The sequence below is a fragment of the Topomyia yanbarensis genome, chromosome 3 (assembly GCF_030247195.1).
Source record: "Topomyia yanbarensis strain Yona2022 chromosome 3, ASM3024719v1, whole genome shotgun sequence".
NCBI classification, from domain to species: domain Eukaryota; kingdom Metazoa; phylum Arthropoda; class Insecta; order Diptera; family Culicidae; genus Topomyia; species Topomyia yanbarensis.
The window spans coordinates 311196409-311218957 of NC_080672.1; the positions used below are offsets into that span (position 1 = coordinate 311196409).

Below are 22549 nucleotides of genomic sequence, written 5' to 3' on the forward strand. Positions count from 1 at the left end.
CGGTGTTGGGGGGAATATATATGGAAGCTATGCAAAGGCTTTTGCCTTTGGTTGTTACTTGACAAGCGACAACTTCAATACCTGTTATCGAGGGAAGGTTAATTCTGTAGAAGGAATAGCACTTTTTTATCCCCAAAAGCACTCCTCCATAGGGGGTGTCTCGATCCAGGCGAATAATATTAAAGTCGTGGAAGTTGAGATCTACGTCGGAAGTTAACCAAGTTTCACATAATGCAAATGCATCGCAACTCAAATTATTTATTAAAATTTGGAAGGAATCGATTTTCGGGATGATACTTCTGCAATTCCACTGTAGAACAGTGATCAAATCCGTGACCTCGTTCGATGAGTTAGCCATCGAAGGATACAATCGCTGAGAGGAGGGGCCATTTAGCAGTCAACTGCTTCAAAAATGTTCTCACTGTAGGGAGAAAAGCTAACATAAGACTTTTAATAGGATCAGTAATATTGAAAGTTTTTATTATCCAGTCCACTATGTCCGAGAGTTTTATAATTCCAGTGCTGTGATTACTCTCGAACTGAAACAAAGGAACACGCTTAATCCTCCGAGACCAGGAGCTAATTGCTTCGGTTTGGTTGCAACACTTCCAATAGATGTCACTTTCGGAGCCCCGTCAAGGGACACCTTCTGGCCTTTACAAGGAACTTTACGAGAGGAAATGTTCCTCCTCTTCCTATAAATTCTAGGCACCCTAGTAGATGTTCCCTCTTGTGGGTTACCAGCCTCGCCCTCGTCAGGAGGCAAGTGAGTATATATGTTTGCTGAGGATGGTGGCGTAGCATTCTTTAACATTTCTGCGAAAGAATGTTTGGATCGTCCCGCAAGGGAACGTTTCAGTTTATCCCCGCGTAGTTTGTACGCGGGACATGCCGAGATATCATGCAGACTCTCCGCACAGTAAGGACACTTTTCGGCTTGCTTACTGCACGAATCATCTAGATGATTCTCCCCGCATTTTCCACAGCGGGCCTTATTGCTACAATGGGTGGCTGTGTGACCCAGTTGTTAACACTTTGTGCAATTCATGACCCGCGGCACAAACAGACGCACAGGCAGACGAACCTTGTGCAAGAGGACGAAATTTGGCAAAGCGGTACCAGCGAAGGTCACCCGATAAGAGTTTGATTGGGGGTTCGTTTTTGACCCATCCCCCGCAACTACTACTGAGTGCAAACGTTTGCACTCAAGTATTTTCACTGGCTGAAGTAAGCGGTCTCTGAAACGGCCAACCCCGTACTTCAGCAGATCCTCGCACGTCAAACTCTCATCGGTTACGACGCCTTCAGATTGTACTTTTATAGCTGGAATATACACGTTATAATCCCGCGTAAAGTGCTCACAGCAAGCAATATCGTTTGCCTGCTTTGAGTTGGCTAGCAACACCCTTATCTTGTCTGAGCGGACCTTTGAAATTTCGGTCACAGCCGAGAACCGTTCCGTCAGGTCTCTAGAAATCTGAAGAAGATTCAGTGATTTAGTCTTGGGCCGAAAGAAGACCACAAATGGACCAGTTGAGAGTTCTGGATAGCATTTGGGCCGGGGGGGAGCCTTAGAAGTTGAACCCGATTCAACTTCCATTTGACCGTCCGGAGAGGGAACCATAGAAAACGTTAACGCACGGGGTCAGCGCCCGCGTAGACGGAAGAAAGCAATAAATGTGTTACAAAAGACAAAAACCACTTAGTTTTAAACTGGTGTCCAACGACGAAACGATCCAGCTTATACAGCTGGCTATTGTTAAATCCTCACACGCGAACAAAAGACTGAGGACCGAACCGAACTGGCGAAATAACCTTGAATGCGGATTAACACTATTCTTTATCGCCTCACACAGCACTACGGACTAGAAAAAACAACCTCTGTCTCGATGGAGAGCTCGAAAACGAATGTTTGTCATATATTGTCGCTGGTACACACATGTCAAAGTAATGGAAATGTTCGCGCGAGATCCCATGGTTCGGTCATTGAATAAATGAAGAGAATAGCACTGTGCTCCCTCTTTGCTATAAAATTGCTTGGTTTCACAAATGTATGCGATTACGGATTTAAATTTGCACCTAATACAACAAAACCGATTGTTTATTTCAAAAAGTTCCTATATCAATAGAAAAAATAAAATTTTTGCTAATTCCGACTGTAAATATTAGTTCAAGAAAGAAGTATTTCGGCTGCGCAGTCAATACTATAGCGTTGATACTTTTTAACCTACGCCAACGTTTCGATCCGAAGTTTGGATCTTCTTCATGAATGGATTAACATCGATCATTTGTCGATGTTAATCTAGCCCTAAAGAAAATTCAAACCTCGGATCGAAACGTTGGATTAGGGTAAAAGGATCGACGCTATAATATTGACTGCTCAGCCGAAACATTTCCTTCTCGATTTCTATTTTTTTTTTCTGTGGAATTGTAGAACATTATGTGGTGCATCCACCATGTTTCCATATTGTATCGCCAGGTATGCTTATGCATGTCCGTTAGAGCGGGGTAAATTTTTTTTTTGTGCGATGATGCCCCAACTGGATTTTGAAAATATAAGCAAAACCTGAGATGAGACATGCAAATAGCAAAAAATCTATGTGATGCATAAAGAGAGGTTATGTGAGACGAACGTAGAATGAACAGAAAAAAAGAAAACATCTATCGGCAGGTCCCGTCTCAGAACGAAACCAACAAATTTAAGCTGTTTCTTTTATTAGAACAACAACGATTTTTACAACTTCACCGAATAACCAATGTTATATTTCGGAAAAATATATCAAAAACGGAAAAATTGCAATGGTTGTTTATTGCCTTGAGTATTTTTTGTGCTAACTTAGTTTGTAATAATTCGCACAAAAGTTAAAAAGTTTCAAAATGGTCACTTTTAAACAATTCATGAATTTAAGCCAAAACAAACATTCTGAACACCATTTGTTTTTCATAAAAACATAATGTTCACATCAAAATCCATCTATATGCATAACAAATGTTCATATTCGATGGTACACTTCCTTAATGATGAATTCTTCATGCTCTGATAAAAAGTCATTTAAAGCCATTTTTCTTCTTTAAATTTTCACTGTTTGTAATCTATGAACATATGTTAGTGAAATAACATGAAATTACTCAATTTAAATTTAAACTCAGAAGCTTTTTTGGCCACTAAGTTACATTGAAAAAGGTTTAAACAAATAATACACAATGTAATGACCAACAATTGCATTTTTTAATATATTTTACAAAAATAAAAAAAAGTTGATTTGATTAAACTATAAAAATCGCAATATTTTCAAGTGACTTGTGCAAGTGGTTCCGGTTGGAATGAACGAAACAGCTTACATTTATATTTATAGTGTTTGCTTATATTTTCAAAATCCAGTTGGGACATTACGAGATGGGTGCAAATATAAAGACATATCGAGCTAGATCAGAAATTCAAAAAGAAATTAAGGTGGTTTTACTGGTTTTACCTGACTAACAGTAAATAACCCCTGGATTCTGAGGATAAGTTGAAAAATGAAACCACAGATTACAGACGTTCATTTATTCATTTTATTTTTTTCTATGCAATTTTTACCACTCATAAACACAATTTTTCTGATTAAAAATAGATGTTTTTACAAATTTGCACCAACTTAAAAAACAGGACCCGTGGAATATTCAAAAATTGAATTTGAATTTTTAACGCTAAATGGCCTAGGATGTAATAAAACGACAAGATCTAAAGTCACCCTGGATTTTGTTTTAACATAGCCTTTATGAAAATTGAAAAATCCTGGATCTGAGTTGATACTAGGGTTTGGAAAGGGTGCTTTTAATTTATTTTCTATGCCACATGTCCTAGAACTGCATGAAACAACGGATCTTGTATCTTCTCATAAAAAATGTTTTGACAAAAGTTGCCTCTCTGATCTGAACATTTCACCAGATCTCGACGCTTCATAACATTGTTTTTCGATTGCGCTCGAATTTTATATGGGGACCTTTTCGAGGTACCAATACTTTTGAGGCGAGTCCGATTTGGAATTTTGGTAAGACCATAAATATTAGCACTCTACCATATATTAAGTGTACTCCTCAATTGACCCAAATAATCCTAAAATGGATGTCGGACAAGATTCGTCGCCAAAGATCCGAGCTTTCATTTAAAATCAAACCTATTGAACTCGGCTATATCCGATCTTCTTTCGCATCAAAGATAATCCGCGAAGTATTTTAATATTCCGCAGGACGTATAAATATTCAGCTGTGCCAGATATCTCGAAAGTTCGCCTAGATCAGCTCAGGATTGTGATATTTTGTCTAAAACAAACAAATGACGTTACTGGCGACAAGACTTTCATGAAGAACTACCGCGTTTACATGCCCGTTCACAAAGTTGAGATCGATAGTGCAGTTATCGATTCGAACTTGGCATGAGTGGATCTACTGAAGGATGGGAGTGTTTGTTTCAATGACGCCTTGCTCCAGTGAACGAAGATTTTGAGTGACAATCGCACCGAACCTTCAAACTAGTGTCAGGTGAACTTTTGGCGAGACTGCTTTGCGTATTCTTCGACAAGGATCATCTGTATGATCGATTGTTTGTGCCGCGCGTCATGCATGCAGTATTGCACTAATTACAAGTAAATGAGTCTTCGAAACAATATTTTTTTTCTCTTTTGAAAGGCCGTTAAATATACCAGCAAGAAAAAGCTCTCCCACAAATCCGAAGCAAACAGCACCTGGTCAACTCAGAAGAAACAAAGAGTTTCCAACGCTTCTAGAAACACCAAAAGCATGTGACATTTCAACCAGAGATTCAACTTAGTGCAGGAATGTATAGACCTAGGTTGGGACCGTTCCCCTTGTTCCTTGTTCCTAGTTTCATAGGAACAAGCGGAAAAAGTTTGCAATATTTTTCGCTATTTGTGTTGTAATGTAAAGCCTTTGTCTTGTTGTTTATTCTGGACTAACAGGACCGTAGTGTAGTCTCCTAACGCCTTTGGTAGAGTCTTAGTTAAGCGCCTTTTAGCTGTCTGCTTTGGCTTTCTTTTTCAGTTCGACTTTCAAACAATAATTTTGTGTGCACCTGGGAATGATACTCCTATCCTGACTAATTTCATGACTTTACCTCACTTATTTTAAAAAGCAGGTCAATATTTTAGCGCCCCCTAAGGTTGGCGCGGGCCAACCTGGCGAACCATACGCTACGGTTCTGTGCCTCACTAATGGTTTATAACGTTGGTCACTAGTGCATATGGCTGGCCAAATCAGGTACTTCGAAGCGAATTTTGACAGCTTCTTCCATTTGAAACGGTCATCCAAAGCAAATCTGTCCTTACCCGTGAAATATTCGTGCCACATCAACTGCTTGTAAACCGCATAAATGGAGGTAGCACCATCGATGACGTAGCCCCGGTATTTCGTTAGCAGCCGCCGGGCACGTATGTTAGCAATATTCTACTTGCTTTCGTCTGCATTGCTCAAAAGTGCCTAACATTTACAAGATCTGGGAAAGATATGTTAGATCTAACTCTTTGCGCCAACAATATTACATATACATTGGCTAATAAGCTAACATTTAACTAGCTCAAACGCATGTTATCTAAACGCAAATATATCTTCTTTTGCTTAGTTAGTTGGTTACTTATCGTAATCCCAAATCTTCCAACTGGACCCTCTGTGATGAGTAGTTGGAGACTAACTTTTATCATAATATTCCAACAATTGGTTGTTCAAGAGGCTTGTACTGGATACGCCCAATTCATTCTAAATAGCGTCTAAATGTGAAAACGGCCTGAGAGGGTTGTTTGTCTAGCAATTACCAAAACGATGTCGCGAGAATAATGTGAAAATTCGCAACATTGCAGCCAAATGTTTATGGAATTAAATCCAGAGCTCGCTGAGACGATTGTTATAATATTGGTTCATTCATTTTGTGATCAAGAAAAGCAGCAAAAGGATAAGTACAAGTAAATCTGAGTAAAATTTACTCAACAGTAAAGACAATTTGCTCAAACCCAAAAAATATTATAATTAAAACCTTTGAAAATCTTTCAATTATATACAAGGAATTCAAGTGACCGTGTGTTGGCAACACTCTGCCTAAGTAGTGCAAATCTGCATATACCAATTGTCGGAACTTACCTAGCATTTACACGATCTGGGAAAAAATGTTACATCTAACCCTTTGCTCCGACAGTATTTTGCATACATTGCATACACACATACATACACACAAACAATTAAAGCGAGAGCAAGATGTATCGATATAATCATAGGAATGACATTATTAACCTAAATCTGCACGAGATATGCGATGCTAAATAAATAACTCAAGTCATCGCAGTAACAACCTACTTAAATCCACTTAGTTAATGACCAAAATGATTTGAAAGTTCACCTGCAAGAGTGAAAATGCGAAACGTAGGTTGTAAAAACCGGCAAGTGGGTCATCGTAACCGAAAATCTTCTCTCTTCCTAAAGACTCACTAGCTCGTTCACTTTGTCACAACCAAAGATATAATTTTTTTTTGCAATCTGCAGTTAACCTAAACATGTCATTTTCTATAAAAGCTTCCTTTCTACGCTGCGGCTTCTGCGGCTGCTTCTAGCGATGATGATGTTGCCGCCGCCTTCCATTGTCGCCCGATCATCGTTTCGTTGCTGTTGAAAATCCACCGCAGCCAACACCGTTCGTCGCCCGACAGTCAGCGTTGTGGATATACGAGTTCCAGGTGGCATCCATAGTGCTTAATCGATTCGACTTTTGAACCCCCGAAGCAGTCCAAGCGCGCTGCCAAGAGGAAAGTTCCCAGCCATCCCGCAATGTCGGCCAACGCGGTTGATGTGAACCTGAAGAAATTCGGATTGTCGTCTGCGAGCAGAGAAAGGCAGAACCAAGCAGGCTCACGACTTTTAGCATAATCGCCATCACCCTCAACGTCGACGAAGAGGAGGAGGGCGTTGATTAAAAGCTTTTGTCCCGATTAAGTTCTCATTCCCACATGCAAGCTGCAATTTGTTCGCAACGGTTTGATTTCACACTACGCTGGTGCAGAAAAGAACTGTCTCTCGTTCGCCATTCAGTCAGTGTAATTATCGTAATCACCCGAGTTGAAGCTATGTCAAAAGAACTAGACCCCACTATTCGCTTGGAATCCACTGCACAACTATTGCCGATTAAATGCTCTGAACCGATCTGTTTTTTTCCGTGGGGCAATATTTAGTGTCTATTGTTTCTCGTAAATTTGTTGACTTGCTAATTGATTAGATTGTGGGTTATAATTGGACCCCCGTGGGGACGATTACCCGGGCTCAGTTGGCGGTTGACTTTGAACAGTTACTTGAAACATATCTCCACTGTAGCAGGGGAAATTCTTGTGAAATATTTTTATCAATTATTACCCCCCATACCACCCATTCTATCCCAACGAGCATTGTTCGTGCCAGTCTCTCGACTCGATGTGGGTCAGCTCAAGCCGTGCGCGAAAAGCGACTTGGAATTCTCCCCCTGGTAGGTAGCACTATGGTAATTCATTGGAGATCATAAACCATAATCGCACCCGAGGGATCAAATTCTCCAGACACGCAGAACCCCGTTAGATGTTTTACTTTCGGGCAGCGGCACACGGACACCAACAGTATGTCCGAACCGTGAGAAAGCTTATTTCACAATTGCAACAATCGGGGGTGTTTGAGGTGGAGATATTTGCAATCGAACTTTCTCACTTGTGAATATGTTGTGTTTTTTTAGCATAGAACAGCAATTGACCGCAGCCTTGTTCAAAATTAAGGTAAATACTTCTTAGACGTTCAAGTAGGCAGCATCATTTCCTTTATGTATGTATCAATTGTTTCTCTTGTTTCGACTGTCTATTGTACGATTTTATTTGGGCCGCTGTAATCTGTCTATTAATATTTTCAGAACAGCCTGTTCTGCATATATGAATAGGCTGATGAACGTGAACCAATCATACAAATTTTTTGAATCAAATCTGTTTTAGTCCACCTAGTGAGGTTATAGAGCCTTTCTCATTTAATAGAACTATGATTTCATGGATTGTTATATTCAATATAAATTTGACAATATCGTGCGACGTTGTTACACTTTACCTACCGTATGCGTGAAATGTACTGCGTTTTAATTTAAGAATCACAGTCCGCGCGATCATTCAAGAACGCACACGAATATGCGATTGGCCACACGGTTATGAAATCGAATTCATCCACGCGAAGTTACGTACACGCTAGCACACGCGACAAACACATACAAACGCTCGAGCACTTCGCTATCATCCACGCACACTTACACCCGCGATCTCGTAAAGACTCTGGTAATTAAGTTAAGTGTTAGCACTTTTTAATTTTCAAAAGCGGTCTCAAGAGTAAACCTACAAACGCTCGTGTTCGCGCGATCATAAATCGGTTACGTCCGGAAGTCCCTACTCCTCTCAGAAAAAAATTATGCTCATATTCACCTGACAGCACGTTCCATGACGACATGACCGGGAACTTTGGTGATATAGAACAACTCACTCTCATCTAGCATCTGAACCGCATACTGAAAATTAAGTATCAGATTCACAGTCCGCACCATCATCCAAGAACACACGCGAAAATATGAATGGACAAATGGTTATAAAATAGAATGTATACACGTGAAGTTACATACATGCTAGCACACGCGACATGCAAACGTCCCGCGGCATACAAACGCCCACGCGATCAAACACGCTAACTCCATATAAACTTTTGAATAGGGCTAATAAGATTTGTAAACAATCTTTTGTTTTACTGATTTGTGTTGATTTGTTATACTTCCAACACAGAAAACATTTGAAATTTATTCTACCAATGGTAAAGATGTTGAGTCATGTGTATTTTACATGAAATTCATCACGGCAGTGGAATAATGAGTGAAATAATTTTGTTTACAAAAATTTCTTTAGCCCTTTAGAAGAATTAATATTGAACTTACAAATGCCCGAGCCCTTCGCGCTGATACACAAAGACGAACATGCAATCACTATCATCATCACGCACAACCACGCCCAAGATTTCGCAAACACAAAAACGCCCCAATGATCTAATGAACACTATAGTAGGTAGGCAAATCATTCAGCAGCTACATGCGGTTTCAATGGCCTGTTTGTAATGGGAGCACCAATTTGAAACGATAACAAACTCACATACAGTAAATATAATGATTGCGTCGCCTGAAGGGAAACTATGAGCATTTGAGAGAGCACTGTTTGTTCAGTTATGTGTGTGGTTAAACTCTCTACATTACTTAGTAACGTTTCGCAAATTACGAACTGGAAACTATCATTACCAAACAGTTTTACACTTTTATAAGGACATATTATTCCCCTGACAAAACCTTTTAATATAATGGCAAGTTTCTAAATATCGACCTACAAGGTGACATTATAGGTATAACGTTAACAACTCGCATTATACTGAAATTAATATTATAACTGTTCGGTCGAACATAATTACAATGTTCTTGGGGGAGGGCGTAGCGTAGTTGGTAAATCGATTGCCTTGTACGCAGCGCACCTGGGTTCAAGTCCCGACCCCGCACATAGGGTTAGAAATTTTTCATAAGAGATTTTTCTAACCCGAAGAGGCGAATGACCTTTAGGTTAAAACCTCTATAATCAAAATTAAAAAAAAACAATGATCTTGTATTTAGTTTTAGATTAACTAAAACAAGCGGAAAATAATGGACGTGATTTTGGGAACATTACATAAAAGGAAATTCTGATTAGTTCTCCTTAATTGCAGTGTGCCGACGTAATTGGTTTGCGGCCAAAATCACATCTGTATTCGGTTTATTGTTTAACCTTCATCTATAGAAGAACGAACACCGATTTAGTACCTGATCATTTTGCATTTGGCAGGCGTATTAATCGTTTCGAATGGCGTAATTCGTGATTTTATGGCGGGCTGGATTCGCCAACTAGAAAAACTGATTAACATAAGGCAGACAGGCAAAACGAACTGTTGCAGTATGCAGCTGTGCAGTGAATTATCGAATTTAATAAAAGTCACTCAGTGCGCCTGGCCTCGGAATCACCGAGATTAGAAAAAATATTCTGCTTATATGTTTCAAAGTTAGCAACACATTCTTTGTTGATCAGAATACTTACTAATAACTATTGTTGATCAGAATACTTATTCAGTATATAGAAAATGATCAGCGAAATCCTGATGTTGAACGTTCAGTTTTAGGCTGATGTATTCTTCGCCTTTTTCGAAAAAAGTAAGTTCGCGTCGGTACCGTAGTACCGTTTCTCGTCAACAAAAATCGGTACTAGGAACCCTAATTAAGACTTCCTAATCGCTGGTCCCCGAACTTCTTGATCGCTAGTTGTACGACTTTCACACTTACTCCTTAAAGTTTTGTTATCTTTCTCAGTGACATTCTGGGTTCTGTAGGTTCAACGATGTTCAAGCTGTTGGTAAAGATTAAACCGATACACAAGTATTAAGAGATAAAGGTAATCAAAACGACGCGACCATAAAAATTAACAAATTGTCAATTATTGCGGAGTGGAATGGTGATTTCTGACTTCGTCCTTGCTTTCTGAGACAGTCTTTACACGATCATAATCTATGTAATGCAATGCAAATGCAGCTAATACCCATCGCACGTTGCTGCGATTTTCAACGAAATAGGAGGAAAACACAATTTGTTTCGAAGCGCCATCTGGCGAGCAAATAATCCCTAACCAATAGCACACAAAAACGCTCCATAACAATTGTCTACTACGTATAATTTTTTACGGCAATCGGTTAAGCCGTTTGGGAGTCCATAAATCACATACATACAAACAATCGCCTTTGTATATATAAATAGATAGATAGATATTTACAATTGAAACTGTGGTGAAACTGCATGTTGCAAAAATTGTTCACCAGTAAAATAAATTGGATTTTTGTGTTTTGAATTTATCTTGTCAGTAACTGACGTCAACTTGGAGTCAAGTTAGACAATATATCTAAATATATACCCAAATCAGCACTTATTAGACACTAAATCCAAACTGTCGCCCAACACATGTGTACGCCTAAAGCAACTAGCTAATCCCGAGAGATGTACCGGAAAGCAAATACAGAAGCTAGGGTTTAATGTTTGATAACAATAGGAAAACTAATTCTTTGTTTGTTTTTTGCTAGGGAACTAAGGTGGTACTGACGCGGTGAATTCACAAAAATCAAATATCATTAAACTTAGGTGTTGTACCCTCTATGCCCCAATTGGTTTAATTCAATGTTTGTCGTTACTACGACCTGCATTTCAATATAGAGGTCCCGTTTCAAAATTTTGGAAGAAACAAGAGGTTGAGTTATTGAACGTTAGTAACTTTCATTGTACTAAACAGAATTACGCAATGTTTGCACTAATCAGTCGGAGCAATGTGCACCAATGTTGTATTTAATTTCAAAGCATGACTTATATAAAAACGCAAAATCTTATTTTCAGAAAATCTTTCAAAATCTATGCAGAAAACCGAAATTTCTCAGTCTATTAGAAATAGAGCCATCAATATCGGATACAAAGAGTTTTAATTGAATATGGAGAACTCACCCACATGTATTTTTGTGCTTAATTCATCGTTCGCTAGTCAAACGAGAAGCATGTCGATACGCAGTGGTAAGGCATTCTAAATGTTCGTCACCCATATACAGTTGTGCGCGTATTTTGTGCCTCATTCGGCATTTACTATTCAAATAAGATGCACGTTGATGTGCGGTAAGATGGCGCGTCAAGGCCGTCTAATGATAAGTATATTATTGCGCGGTCAAACTGTGCGATAAGAAGACAAACTAAACTTTCGTCGCCCATCTTGTGATACATATGTAATTTTTGTTAATCAGCTTTATTGTAAATTATGACGGATCGCTTTTTCGAATGAATTTGATGAATTTGATTTGCATTCGCAATAATGACAGTAAAATCAAACTGGTGTTAAATTCGATCGAATAACATTCGTTCGAAACATCTATCCGCCGTTGTACAAAACATGGCTGAATATTGGTGGGATGTGCTATATTGTTATGATCAAATCCCTATATTTAATGTTGCACAGGGAGCTCGGTAATGAAATCGTATGTTTAATGGGTAAACTACCGACCGGTTTTCTATTCGTAACCTCAGCAAACCCAGTAATTAAAAGTTAGCTTCAGTTGGATCGGTTTTACCATTCGGTTTTCTACATTACACTATCAATATCTCAAATATTGACAGTAGTATCGATCATGTTATAAGTCCTGGATGCACTCACTACGCATCGGTTATGTCCATAACCGTTGAAAGGTGTCCCTTAGTATTCAAATTCACAGTAGCAGGAAGTTGCTGCATTCCGTTATTTTTCTTATCTTGAATGTAAATAGTTAAATGTCGCTGATGTGGTAAAACTCGACATTAGTTGAATTCGTTTATAGAACCGAATCACTCTAGGTTTGCTCGGAATTGTTACTTTCGAATTTATTTCGTGAACAAGCGAACCTCAAGCGATTATTTTAGATAGTATGGTACCGTTAAATCCGGAGAACGAGGAGGCCATTCCAAATCACCATTTTTTTGAGTCAACGCGTCCTGGGAATTTGCTCTGCAAAAACTTAATTCTAGCGCGGCTGCGGTGTGGCAAGGTGCCCCGTCTTGTTGAAAATAGAATCTGGGGAGTTGCTGCAGACCCGTACTTAAAGAAATTCTTCACCAGACTACGGATTGTCTTGTTTGTAGGTGCCGAATGCCTGCCATGTTTTTAAGGTGAGCACTCACACTAGTTCTCAATGGAAAACGCTACGATTTCATCGTGTTCGTGACTCATAGCTAAAATAGCACTAAATGATTTTTCAGAATAGTGTTTATCTGTCAAAATCGGCTGGAAAATGGCAGAGTTGTTCAATGTTGAAATAGGATACATCCAGATGGCGAACCCTGTAATTACCCAGTATCTTTCGTTCTACTGAAGTTACGGGCAGTTTTGTGTTATCCCAAGTAGCACGCTTTGTTACTGTATAGTATTTGTAACTCTCTTGGTAACAACTATGTTATGGAAAAACCGCACTTTGTTTGTATGTTGTGCAACATGTTCCTAAATGCAGCAAAATAATGAAAACAATAGCTGTGCCATTTGTCGAGCATTGGGTAGTTGGACAGTTCTGTTTTAGGGTGGAATGGCAAACAAAGAGGCATTTGCAACTTGTTAGACTGTTTGTGCAAGTTAGCAAAGTTTCTGATTATTTTCACAACTGTTATTGATGTTTGCATACTTAACACTATTGGCCAGCTCTATAGTTACATAGTTGCACAATCAGTTTAAAAACCCGTGGAAATTATTTTCAAATATATCCAACAATAAAAAATATTGTGTAGCAGTTGTGCAACATTTAATACTTTCAACAAGTTGCAAATGCTACTTGGGTATTGCAGTCTTGGGGCACAACATTTACCTGGACGTCTATACAACTCTATAACTGATTTTGCATAACGGCACGACGCCAAATCAGGTCAAAGCAACGCAAAACTACAGTCTTGTCTAAAAGAGGTAGTTGATGTATTAACGGTACTTTTTGTGATAAGTTTCCTGTCCTGGTTCATGCTCAAATAACAATTAAAGTTGTATAGCACGCTACAAGTGCAATCTAAGTTTTATGAGGTGCTATAAAACTATCATAAAACTTCAATAGTTACTAGGGTGATCTCGTTTTGTCACATAAATCTGACCTTATTTACGGTATCATTATTTTATAACGTAAGCCATACCCATATTCTATTCGTTGGTAACAAGACGTTCGACTAATTCGTCTTTTTTGGCATATTTGAAATATACACATTTAAATTCTACCAGAGGTACTTAGTGGAATCGCCTGTTTAGCAACGATAGACTCATTCATGAACTATTAACAAACTAATGAACGAAGTCGCGCGAATGTCCTTCCAAATGGTTATGGACTCGAAAAATGAGCAAAATAGATTCCCATGCTTCAAAGCTTTTTATTAAGAATAAAGTTGCTCTACGCATAAAATATATTGATGATTTCTATTTTCGTTTATGCTTTCAGGAGAGATCTAATTTCACAATCAACAAGCAGACTTTCTATCAGGTAAGCCTTGAACTAGACCTGTGCGCCGCCACGCCACGCCGCCGCCGCCGGTAATTTTTAACGTACGCCGACGCCAAACGGTAGATCGGCGGCGCGCCGCCGATGCTTTTTTCCCCCGCCGACAATTCGCGAGCTCTAAAATTATTGGCTCATAATTTTATCCACAAATCTAGGAACATTGTCTATGGATCGAATATACGACGTTAACTGATTCATGATTTATCACATCTTGATCATTATTTGGTATTAGTGGTCGTCAATTGGATTACAAAATTAAAAAAATCTTGATATTTTCTCGAAAACCATTACACGACACTCGTTATATAGTTCAAAGATCCATTTTTGCTTCGTCAACTGGTTATGATTGTGAGCATATGGTCAAGGCTCCGAAAATGGCAACCACAGGCGAAATTTTTTTTTATCAAATTTTGCGTCAAACTGTTTGTTTTTCGTATGTATATAACCTCTAATATTAAAAAATATGAATGGTGAGCCCAGAAAAAATTCCATGTCTGTCATTTATAAAAGTTTGTTGATGCTACTTGCATGACCTGAAAATGACTACAAGACCCCTTACGATAAAAATGTACACAAAATCCATATTTTCAACTTTTTGGCTGGAACCACATTTTCCATCGTATTCTAATTTAAATTTGATGATGTTGCTTGAAAAATTGACATGAATATGGATAAATGCTTATTTTCAATTGTGAAGTAATGGAAACCATATAACTTGTAACGTGACAGACCAAAAATTCGTAAAAGTTTTGTGGACCACACTAAAAGCATGCATACAATGTCTAACCTATATTTTTACTTACTACTTTGAGTCTACTTTTTGAAATTGTATTGTGGAAACCTTAAAGTTTTATTCATTTTTGAGAAAACACAGTTGATCTTATGTAACGTGACAGATGTTTTCTGCTGTATAGCAATTCCATCAAGTTTGATTCAATTACGTCAAAAATGGTGACCATCTTCGATTCTGATGAAACCTCTTACGTTACATCTTTCTGAGAGACTAAGTATTTTACATTATTAAACAAAGAATTTTTATTCATGAGTTATATTTAAAAAGGGCGAATCAGATATTGAATGCACTACTTTTAAAATAGATTGTTCGAGAATCGCCATTGGTGCAGCAAAACTATGGTAGCGAGTTCTAGGGAATCAATTCTTCTGTGTGAATATTTTTTGGTGAAATTTTTAAACAAGAAAACAAAAAAATGTTAAAAAATACAATTACAAAAAAACAATGATTTTTTGTTAACGAAATCCTAAAAACTGAAGAAACTGTAATTACATTATTAGGAAGTCATTAGTAAGAAAGAATTTTAAACTTCAAGTATGCTTCTAGATTTCTTAGTATTTGCCAGTCATAAATAAAATTCTCTTATACAATATTAATACTAAATATAATTTCAAAGCATAATGCTCTTAAGAAAAAATATCCGAAATATTTGGAACAAAAATATCTAGTAGTGAAAATACGCCCTTTTAATAAATAACTCACAGATACCAAACGCAAAAACATAACACGTTTAAAATTTAATTGCAAATGTTTGAAATGTAATTTCATAGTGGAGAAAATAACAAGGTTTTAACATATTTAAAAAATTCTTTTCATTTTTAAATTTTAATTTTTTTATTTTAATTTAATTTTTTTTCTTTAAATAATTTAGTTATTGAATGTATTTCAAAATGGTTTTTCAATTTAAAATTCTCATGAAAAATTGTACTTCAGAATGCAGATTAAGTTATTTTAGAATTTTTTTCGATATAATATATTACTTCGTGAAATTACGACCTTTTCATAAGTTATTCACGTTTGTTCATCAAAACCCATATGTTTTTCAAAATAAACATGAAAATTCCCGTTAATACTCAGTTCCCAAATCAAGGATGATTTGTGAACGACTGTCTCGATATGCTTGCTTCAATAACAATATAGAACTGTAACGTGACAGATTCTGGTTGTAACGTGACAGATCATTGAGAATACTCCATAAAATCGAAAACAACGTTTTTCTTCAGGAAAACTATATTTGAAACTCTTCCTTGTTTTCCAAGCTTCAACTTAAAACTGTGTTCATGCAAATTTGAGGGCCAACGGAACAGACTTTTTCAATATAGTCGGGCATCCTCCAAACTCACTGCGAAAATTGTGTAACGTGACAGACGTATTAAAATGACAATAACACGAGAACCGTTCATGATAGAAAATAACTTTCTGTAGAAAAAATGTGCGGTTTAGTGGCCTTAATAATGTCCAGTTGGGATGGAATCTGATTTTATCGTTTTTGCTGACTTATCTTACGAAATATGCGTAAAAATATAACGTGACAGACAGAAGCCTTGACTATATAAGTTTCAATTCACCATTCGTGTGCGAGAAATGGTCCACAAATTAAAAAAAACTTCCACTTTCAAGATATATGTGCCTGAAATTTACGATTATGTGCCTGATCCTAATCTTTGCACCTAATCAATTTCACTGGAACACAGTGTATTATTCATTGATTTTTTAACCGATTCTTAATTCCTAATATGCTACACACGATTCACCAGTAGAGCTCGTGAAACTGTTCATGATGTAATTCATGAAGTAATTATTTTTCCACATAATCTTAATATACTTACGTAAAAAAATACAAGGAACTCAGACTATTATTCATGGATTATTCGCTCTGCTTTTTGGTTTTGAAATTTCTATGTGAGCTATTGTGTACAACTGCTAGCAACCAGTCTCATAGGCACGAGCATTAGATACAAAGACATTACTAGGACCTGTAACCCTGTTATTACTTTGTTGAAATTCAGAGAAATGTTCGGAATTAAATGAACCTGCGCTGAGCAAAATACATTACCTAACCACAATTCATGTCCGTGAAATAATTTAAAGAACTATAAGACACGTGACTCTGTGTAAAAAATCCAACGGTAAGCTCAAGACTAAAATATCACGATAATACGACGAAAATTTACGAAAATCCTTGCACGTCGTTCAATTCTTGACTGTTTTAGTCAATAAAGTTAATACAAATCAATGTTTCATCGAGTTATGAATTAGAATCATAAAAATATTTAACATATTCAGACACAACATCCTACTAAACATTTGAGTATAATGACATCTTTTTTTGCGTGAACTAGTTTTGTGAAAACACAAAAATTATTTGCAATACTTGGTTTATTTATAATTGATTGAGTCGTTACCTATTTAAAAAAAAATTCTCGAAGAATAGTTGAGCAAAGTGATCTTGACTTTTCGCGACGCTGATGCACAGATGTGGCGATGCAGAGGGTAAGATTTCTAGTCTCATAATTTATGCATCGTATGATCTAGCCCCACTCAAGAAAGATTTTCAGTGCCAGTTGCAACAGCCCGGTATCACAGACAAATAAGACGTAACACGAGATGAATTTTCATCACTCGTAGAAAAAAACGGTCGATTTCAATTACAAATCGGTGGCGTTAGTGAAGGGATTTTGACACAGAACTAAATGCGTCACTTAGTTTCCGCACCCACCCGAAAACGTTACGGTCTTTTTAATCTAATGCAAACCAAAACAAACAATATGGGCCGGAAATGTGAAATTCATTCTTGTCGAAGTGCCCAAGGTGGGAGTTGTTCACAACCATTTCTTAAGTTACAACACGATGCCAATCGGTGACCAAGCACATAACAGGATGTGAGTAATTTAATCGATTCGGTGTACCGAATTTATGCAATGGATTAGAATTTGTTGGTCCCCGGAACTGCTGAAGAAATTGGCGGGGTGCAGGTGCTACGAAAACTAGAGATACGCTCATGCCATTTTCAATCAGACTTGTTTAGTGATCAGTTTCAACCTAACAGGAGCCAACACATCAAGTCGTGGAACGATTATGATTGATAGTAACTGTATATTTAGGTTTCGTCAGGGTATGATTGCAGCACATCGAGCATACTTTGCACTCAAGATAGAAGCAGATCGTACGTTGTAAGAAAATGTAGTACCAGGGAATCGTATTCCTTATCATTGTGGCGAATTTGTACTTACAAGAATTAAAAGTAAACATCAGCCTGGAAAATGAAGTAATGTGTCTACCTTGAAAGGTGTCCTTACACGATCATTAAAAGTGACATTTCTGCGCAGTAATGCCAATAATAACGCCTCGTGTTAGGGCACCTGATATCTGCGGGATTCTAAAAGAGCGATGGTAAACAACCCAGGGACAACTTGACAGATAGTGCTTGTTTCATATATGCACCACCGATTTGATGGTGGCGCTAGTATTCCTTCTCTGTATGAGTACCACGAACAACGAAACGAAAAAGTTTCAAGAGAAAAGCGTGTTTCGTTACGTGTGTTGTGAACGACGTTAATGCGGCTAGAACAACATTTAGAAAAAGCTTATTCCAAAATGTGAATAAAGAAAACTATTATTAGAGAAAAAATTTATCCCTAACTGAAACCCGTCAGCAAAGTTACATAAATCTTATTAATATTTAGCTGGAAGTCTGTTTTTAACAACCGGCTCTCTTCCTTCCTAAACATGTTTTGGTTTTCTTGTTGTGTGAAGTTTGAAATCATTGGTGCTTTTTATCTCGAGAATTGTAAATGAAAAACATTTTGGCCAATGAAAGTACATCACCACCACGCTTAACCCTTGTGAAGGCAAGCTAAAATCCTAACGTTAAAGGGCAAGCCGGGCCTCTCAGGCCCGTCTAAATTCAAGCTCCTTTTAGCCGTTCTCATATAGAAAGGTTATGCAATCGGTCGAAATTTCGACTTTTTAACCGAGACCCGCAGGGCCAAATCTCTTATACCATTCGACTCAGTTCGTCGAGATCGTAAAATGTCTGTATGTGTGTGTGTGTATGTTTGTATGTATGTATGGATGTATGTATGTGGCAAACAATCTCACCGATTTTTCTCAGAGGTGGCTGGACCGATTTGTACAAATTTATTCTCAAATGAAAGGTACAGCCTTCCCATCGGTCGCTATTGATTTTTTTATTGATCCGACTTTCGGTTCTGAAGTTACGTGTTGAAGAGTACAATCACACAGCAAATTTCCATAGAAACTGATACCACCATGATGTCCAAATGATACAATATATATTAAAATATGTGCAACATTACTTGGCTTTGCATGTCTAGATCATCAATGACCCACCGAAGGCACTTCGACCACATTGGCCAACTATGGCGAATATTGATGCCCCGGGGGAACTTACCAAGTTCCTAAGATAATGTCATACCTATTTCTCAGCGAATTCTTTACAGATTTTTACAAACTTGCTTTCAAATGAAAGGTACAGCGTTCCCATTGGCTGCTGTTGAATTTCTAATTGATTCGACTTCCGGTTCCGGAATTACAGGATGATGAGTACGAACACGCAGCAAATCCCGATTTCAGCGTATATGGCGATGGATGTAATAAGGTCAATTTTTTTTTTCCAAAAAGTGAGTACTCGGAAGATCACGTCGAATGTCGATTGGTTATGAGCTCCATTTCGTTTGAACACGACTAATAAATGTTTCTGTGTTGCTATTAATTTCTTCTGATGCATAACCGAAGTACATATTCAGATTTTTCTTCCGAGTCTGCATCAGATTCATCGACGGAAGCAATATCATTCACACATTCTTCCTCGCTTTGCAAATCAGTTTCGGAATCGTCTGCTGTTGAATTTGCTCGAATTTTTTCCATTATTTCAGATTCTTTGAGACGATTGAAAACATGTGCATATCGTCTTATAGCCATTTCAACTTTTTGTTGCTTTTAGATCCTACAATTTGAATAATTACGACAACTGTAACACAAAGAATAGACAACAAAAATAGACAATAACGACACAGTTAGGTTATGTTGTATCCAAATAATTGTCAAGTAGACCACAGTGGGTGAAATAAAAGTATTTAACCAAAAAAATATGACATTATCGTATGCTATTTTTACATCGTATGCTATTTTTACATTTCCTATAAAAGAAATGTATAGAATTCGCTCAAACTTTCAAGATTTTTTTTTCTTATAAAAAAAGGTAAAAAGATAAAATCAATAAAAACATGAAAAAATTCCTGCTAATATGAAGTTGAACTCATCAAAATGTTTTTTTTTCAGATAAATATTAATGTATAAAACCCGTGGTATTCCTAGTAAATATTGCATGCACAATGGGCCTGCCAGGCCCGGCTTGCCTTTTTGTGCATGTAAAAAATTCAAACATAGCTGCGCGTCACTCCATAGATGAAAATTTCACAATTCTTTATTTTTGTTATAGATTTCAAAGCTACTTATCAAAATTTCCATGCCCAAGCTTATACTGCATACACATTTTTTTGTAACTAAAAAATTGTAACGTGCCGGGCCTCTGGGACCCGGTTGCCTTTTTGAGGGTTAACAATTCGAATAGAATTTGTGTTTTTATCAGAATTCTAGCAGCAAAAAAAAATGGTAGAAATGCTTAAATTGATTATTTTCCACAGATATGGAAAACAATACATGGGATGCGCCTTTTTCAATTTTTCCTCCATTCGAGCCGCCATGACATTACCAAATCACCCCCAAAATTTGCTTATGAATTCAATATATGGGAGCTGTCAATTGTCCCCGGGCTTACGGTAAAGATGACTAAATAGAAACAAAAAACAATGAAACGACAACAATTAATTTCCTCAAACAAAACAAAAATTGTATACCGTTCCTTAATTTCCCAAATATAGAACAATAAATAATTATTATTGGTCATTGAAATACAGTCGTTACTCTGCACTCTTCAAATTTGTCCATTGCAATCATTATTTCATGCGAAGTCGTAGTATGCCACATCGACAATTTTTCTATTTCGTTCTTCAAATTTTACAACTGTAAAAATAGTTCCACCTTTCATTTATTATCTTGCATTTGGCAAGCAGGGTGGGCACAACTGGAGCTTCAGTTGAAAAAAAAATTTGATATGGTTGCGAGAATTACATTTTGTGCAATGTGTCCAACAGATGTCGCTAGTACATCGTGGGCGATGATTTTTTTAGATTTTCTTTAAGCTGTAACGTTTGTTTGTATGTGCTGTGAAGTCTGTTACAATAGAAACAGAAAATTTGGGAAAGGAATTGTACAGTCAAGAATTTTTTTTTAGTTACATAGGCGTCAATATTCGCCACGCCGACACACGCCGGCGCGCCGCCGCCTATAGGGTCCAACGGCGTGACGCCGTCAACGCCGCCGCCGCCGGCCAAAAATGTCGCTTACGCCGCCGCCGATTAAAAATGCATCGGCGCACACCTCTACCTTGAACAAGAAAATATACATACTTTTGCTCAGCCTAATGGCATCTTTTTTGACAACGCAATGCACCGGTGTAGTCGGTGCTACTCATTTAAACTGGGGCAATATCGGCCTATCTCGTTTCTATACTACACTGGTGCAGCACAATGCAAAAACAAAAATACTATAAATGTGTGAAACAAAATTATTACATAATTAAAAATGAATTTGCTCTATTTTTCTCAACCTCAAGCGACCTAGTCATCACGTAACAGATTTTCATACCACTGACCGGTAACAAATGACTGACTCACATACCGTAGTATCCACAATTTCCATTGTATGACCATCCGAACAAAAGAGATTCCTTACGGTTGGGAAAAATTTCCCACCAAATAGTATCTTCTCAAAACAACCCACACGAACCTTTTGACCGATGGAAGCTACCGTAGACAGTTGAATGACATCGAAAAACTATTAGCAAATCAGAAATGCATAAAATGTGTTAACCGAAAACTACAATGAGCCGCTGAAATGCCGTGACTGAGCGTTTATATCTAATCATAATCTCCATCACTATACTTATAAAATCTAGTGTCAGCAAGCAATACAAATCACACGAATGCAAATCTAATCAAAAGCCCTCATCCATCATCATCATTTGTCGTCATTACCCAGCCTGTAACACTGCACGCGCTGAAAACCACTTGTTACAACAACTAGCCAATTAATTTGTTAATTTCATGCAAAATGGCTCGCTACTAGTGACTCCAGCTGGCTCCCACCCACCCCATGCGGTGCGATGTGGTGAAGGACGACGCTATTAACGGTAATATGATGACGACGGCGATGATAAATGATTTGTCTGGTGTTGGTATTTTTTTTCTGCAAAACGCCAAATACACATGACACAGAGTGACCACCGAATGGGGACCCTCAAAACGGCTAATCTAATAGTGGTGACTGGGTAGGTAGCTAGTTGTACATTCAAACAGCCTCGATTTGCAGCATTACGGATGCGGCTGCGTGGCATTTCGGTGACGACCGACAGAGCTCTCGTTCGTAATTTGTCCCATGCGAACAATGTCATCACAAGCAACCAATTCGAATCCAATTTGCAGAGCACCGCTTTTTTCCTCGAACAGCCTACCTACATACATGTATACGTATAATAATCTAAGCTTA

At 37.7% G+C, this 22549-nt stretch overlaps 1 protein-coding gene across 1 annotated transcript in view; it reads left to right on the forward strand.

The window, feature by feature from the left end:
- The window catches only part of LOC131693077 (bromodomain-containing protein DDB_G0270170), a 505027-nt gene that overhangs the window by 271498 nt on the left and 210980 nt on the right, over positions 1-22549 (forward strand). Inside the window, exon 3 of the mRNA XM_058980586.1 lies at positions 14065-14106. The gene's annotated coding sequence lies outside the window, so the exon portion shown is untranslated. The remainder of the gene's footprint in view (positions 1-14064; positions 14107-22549) is intronic.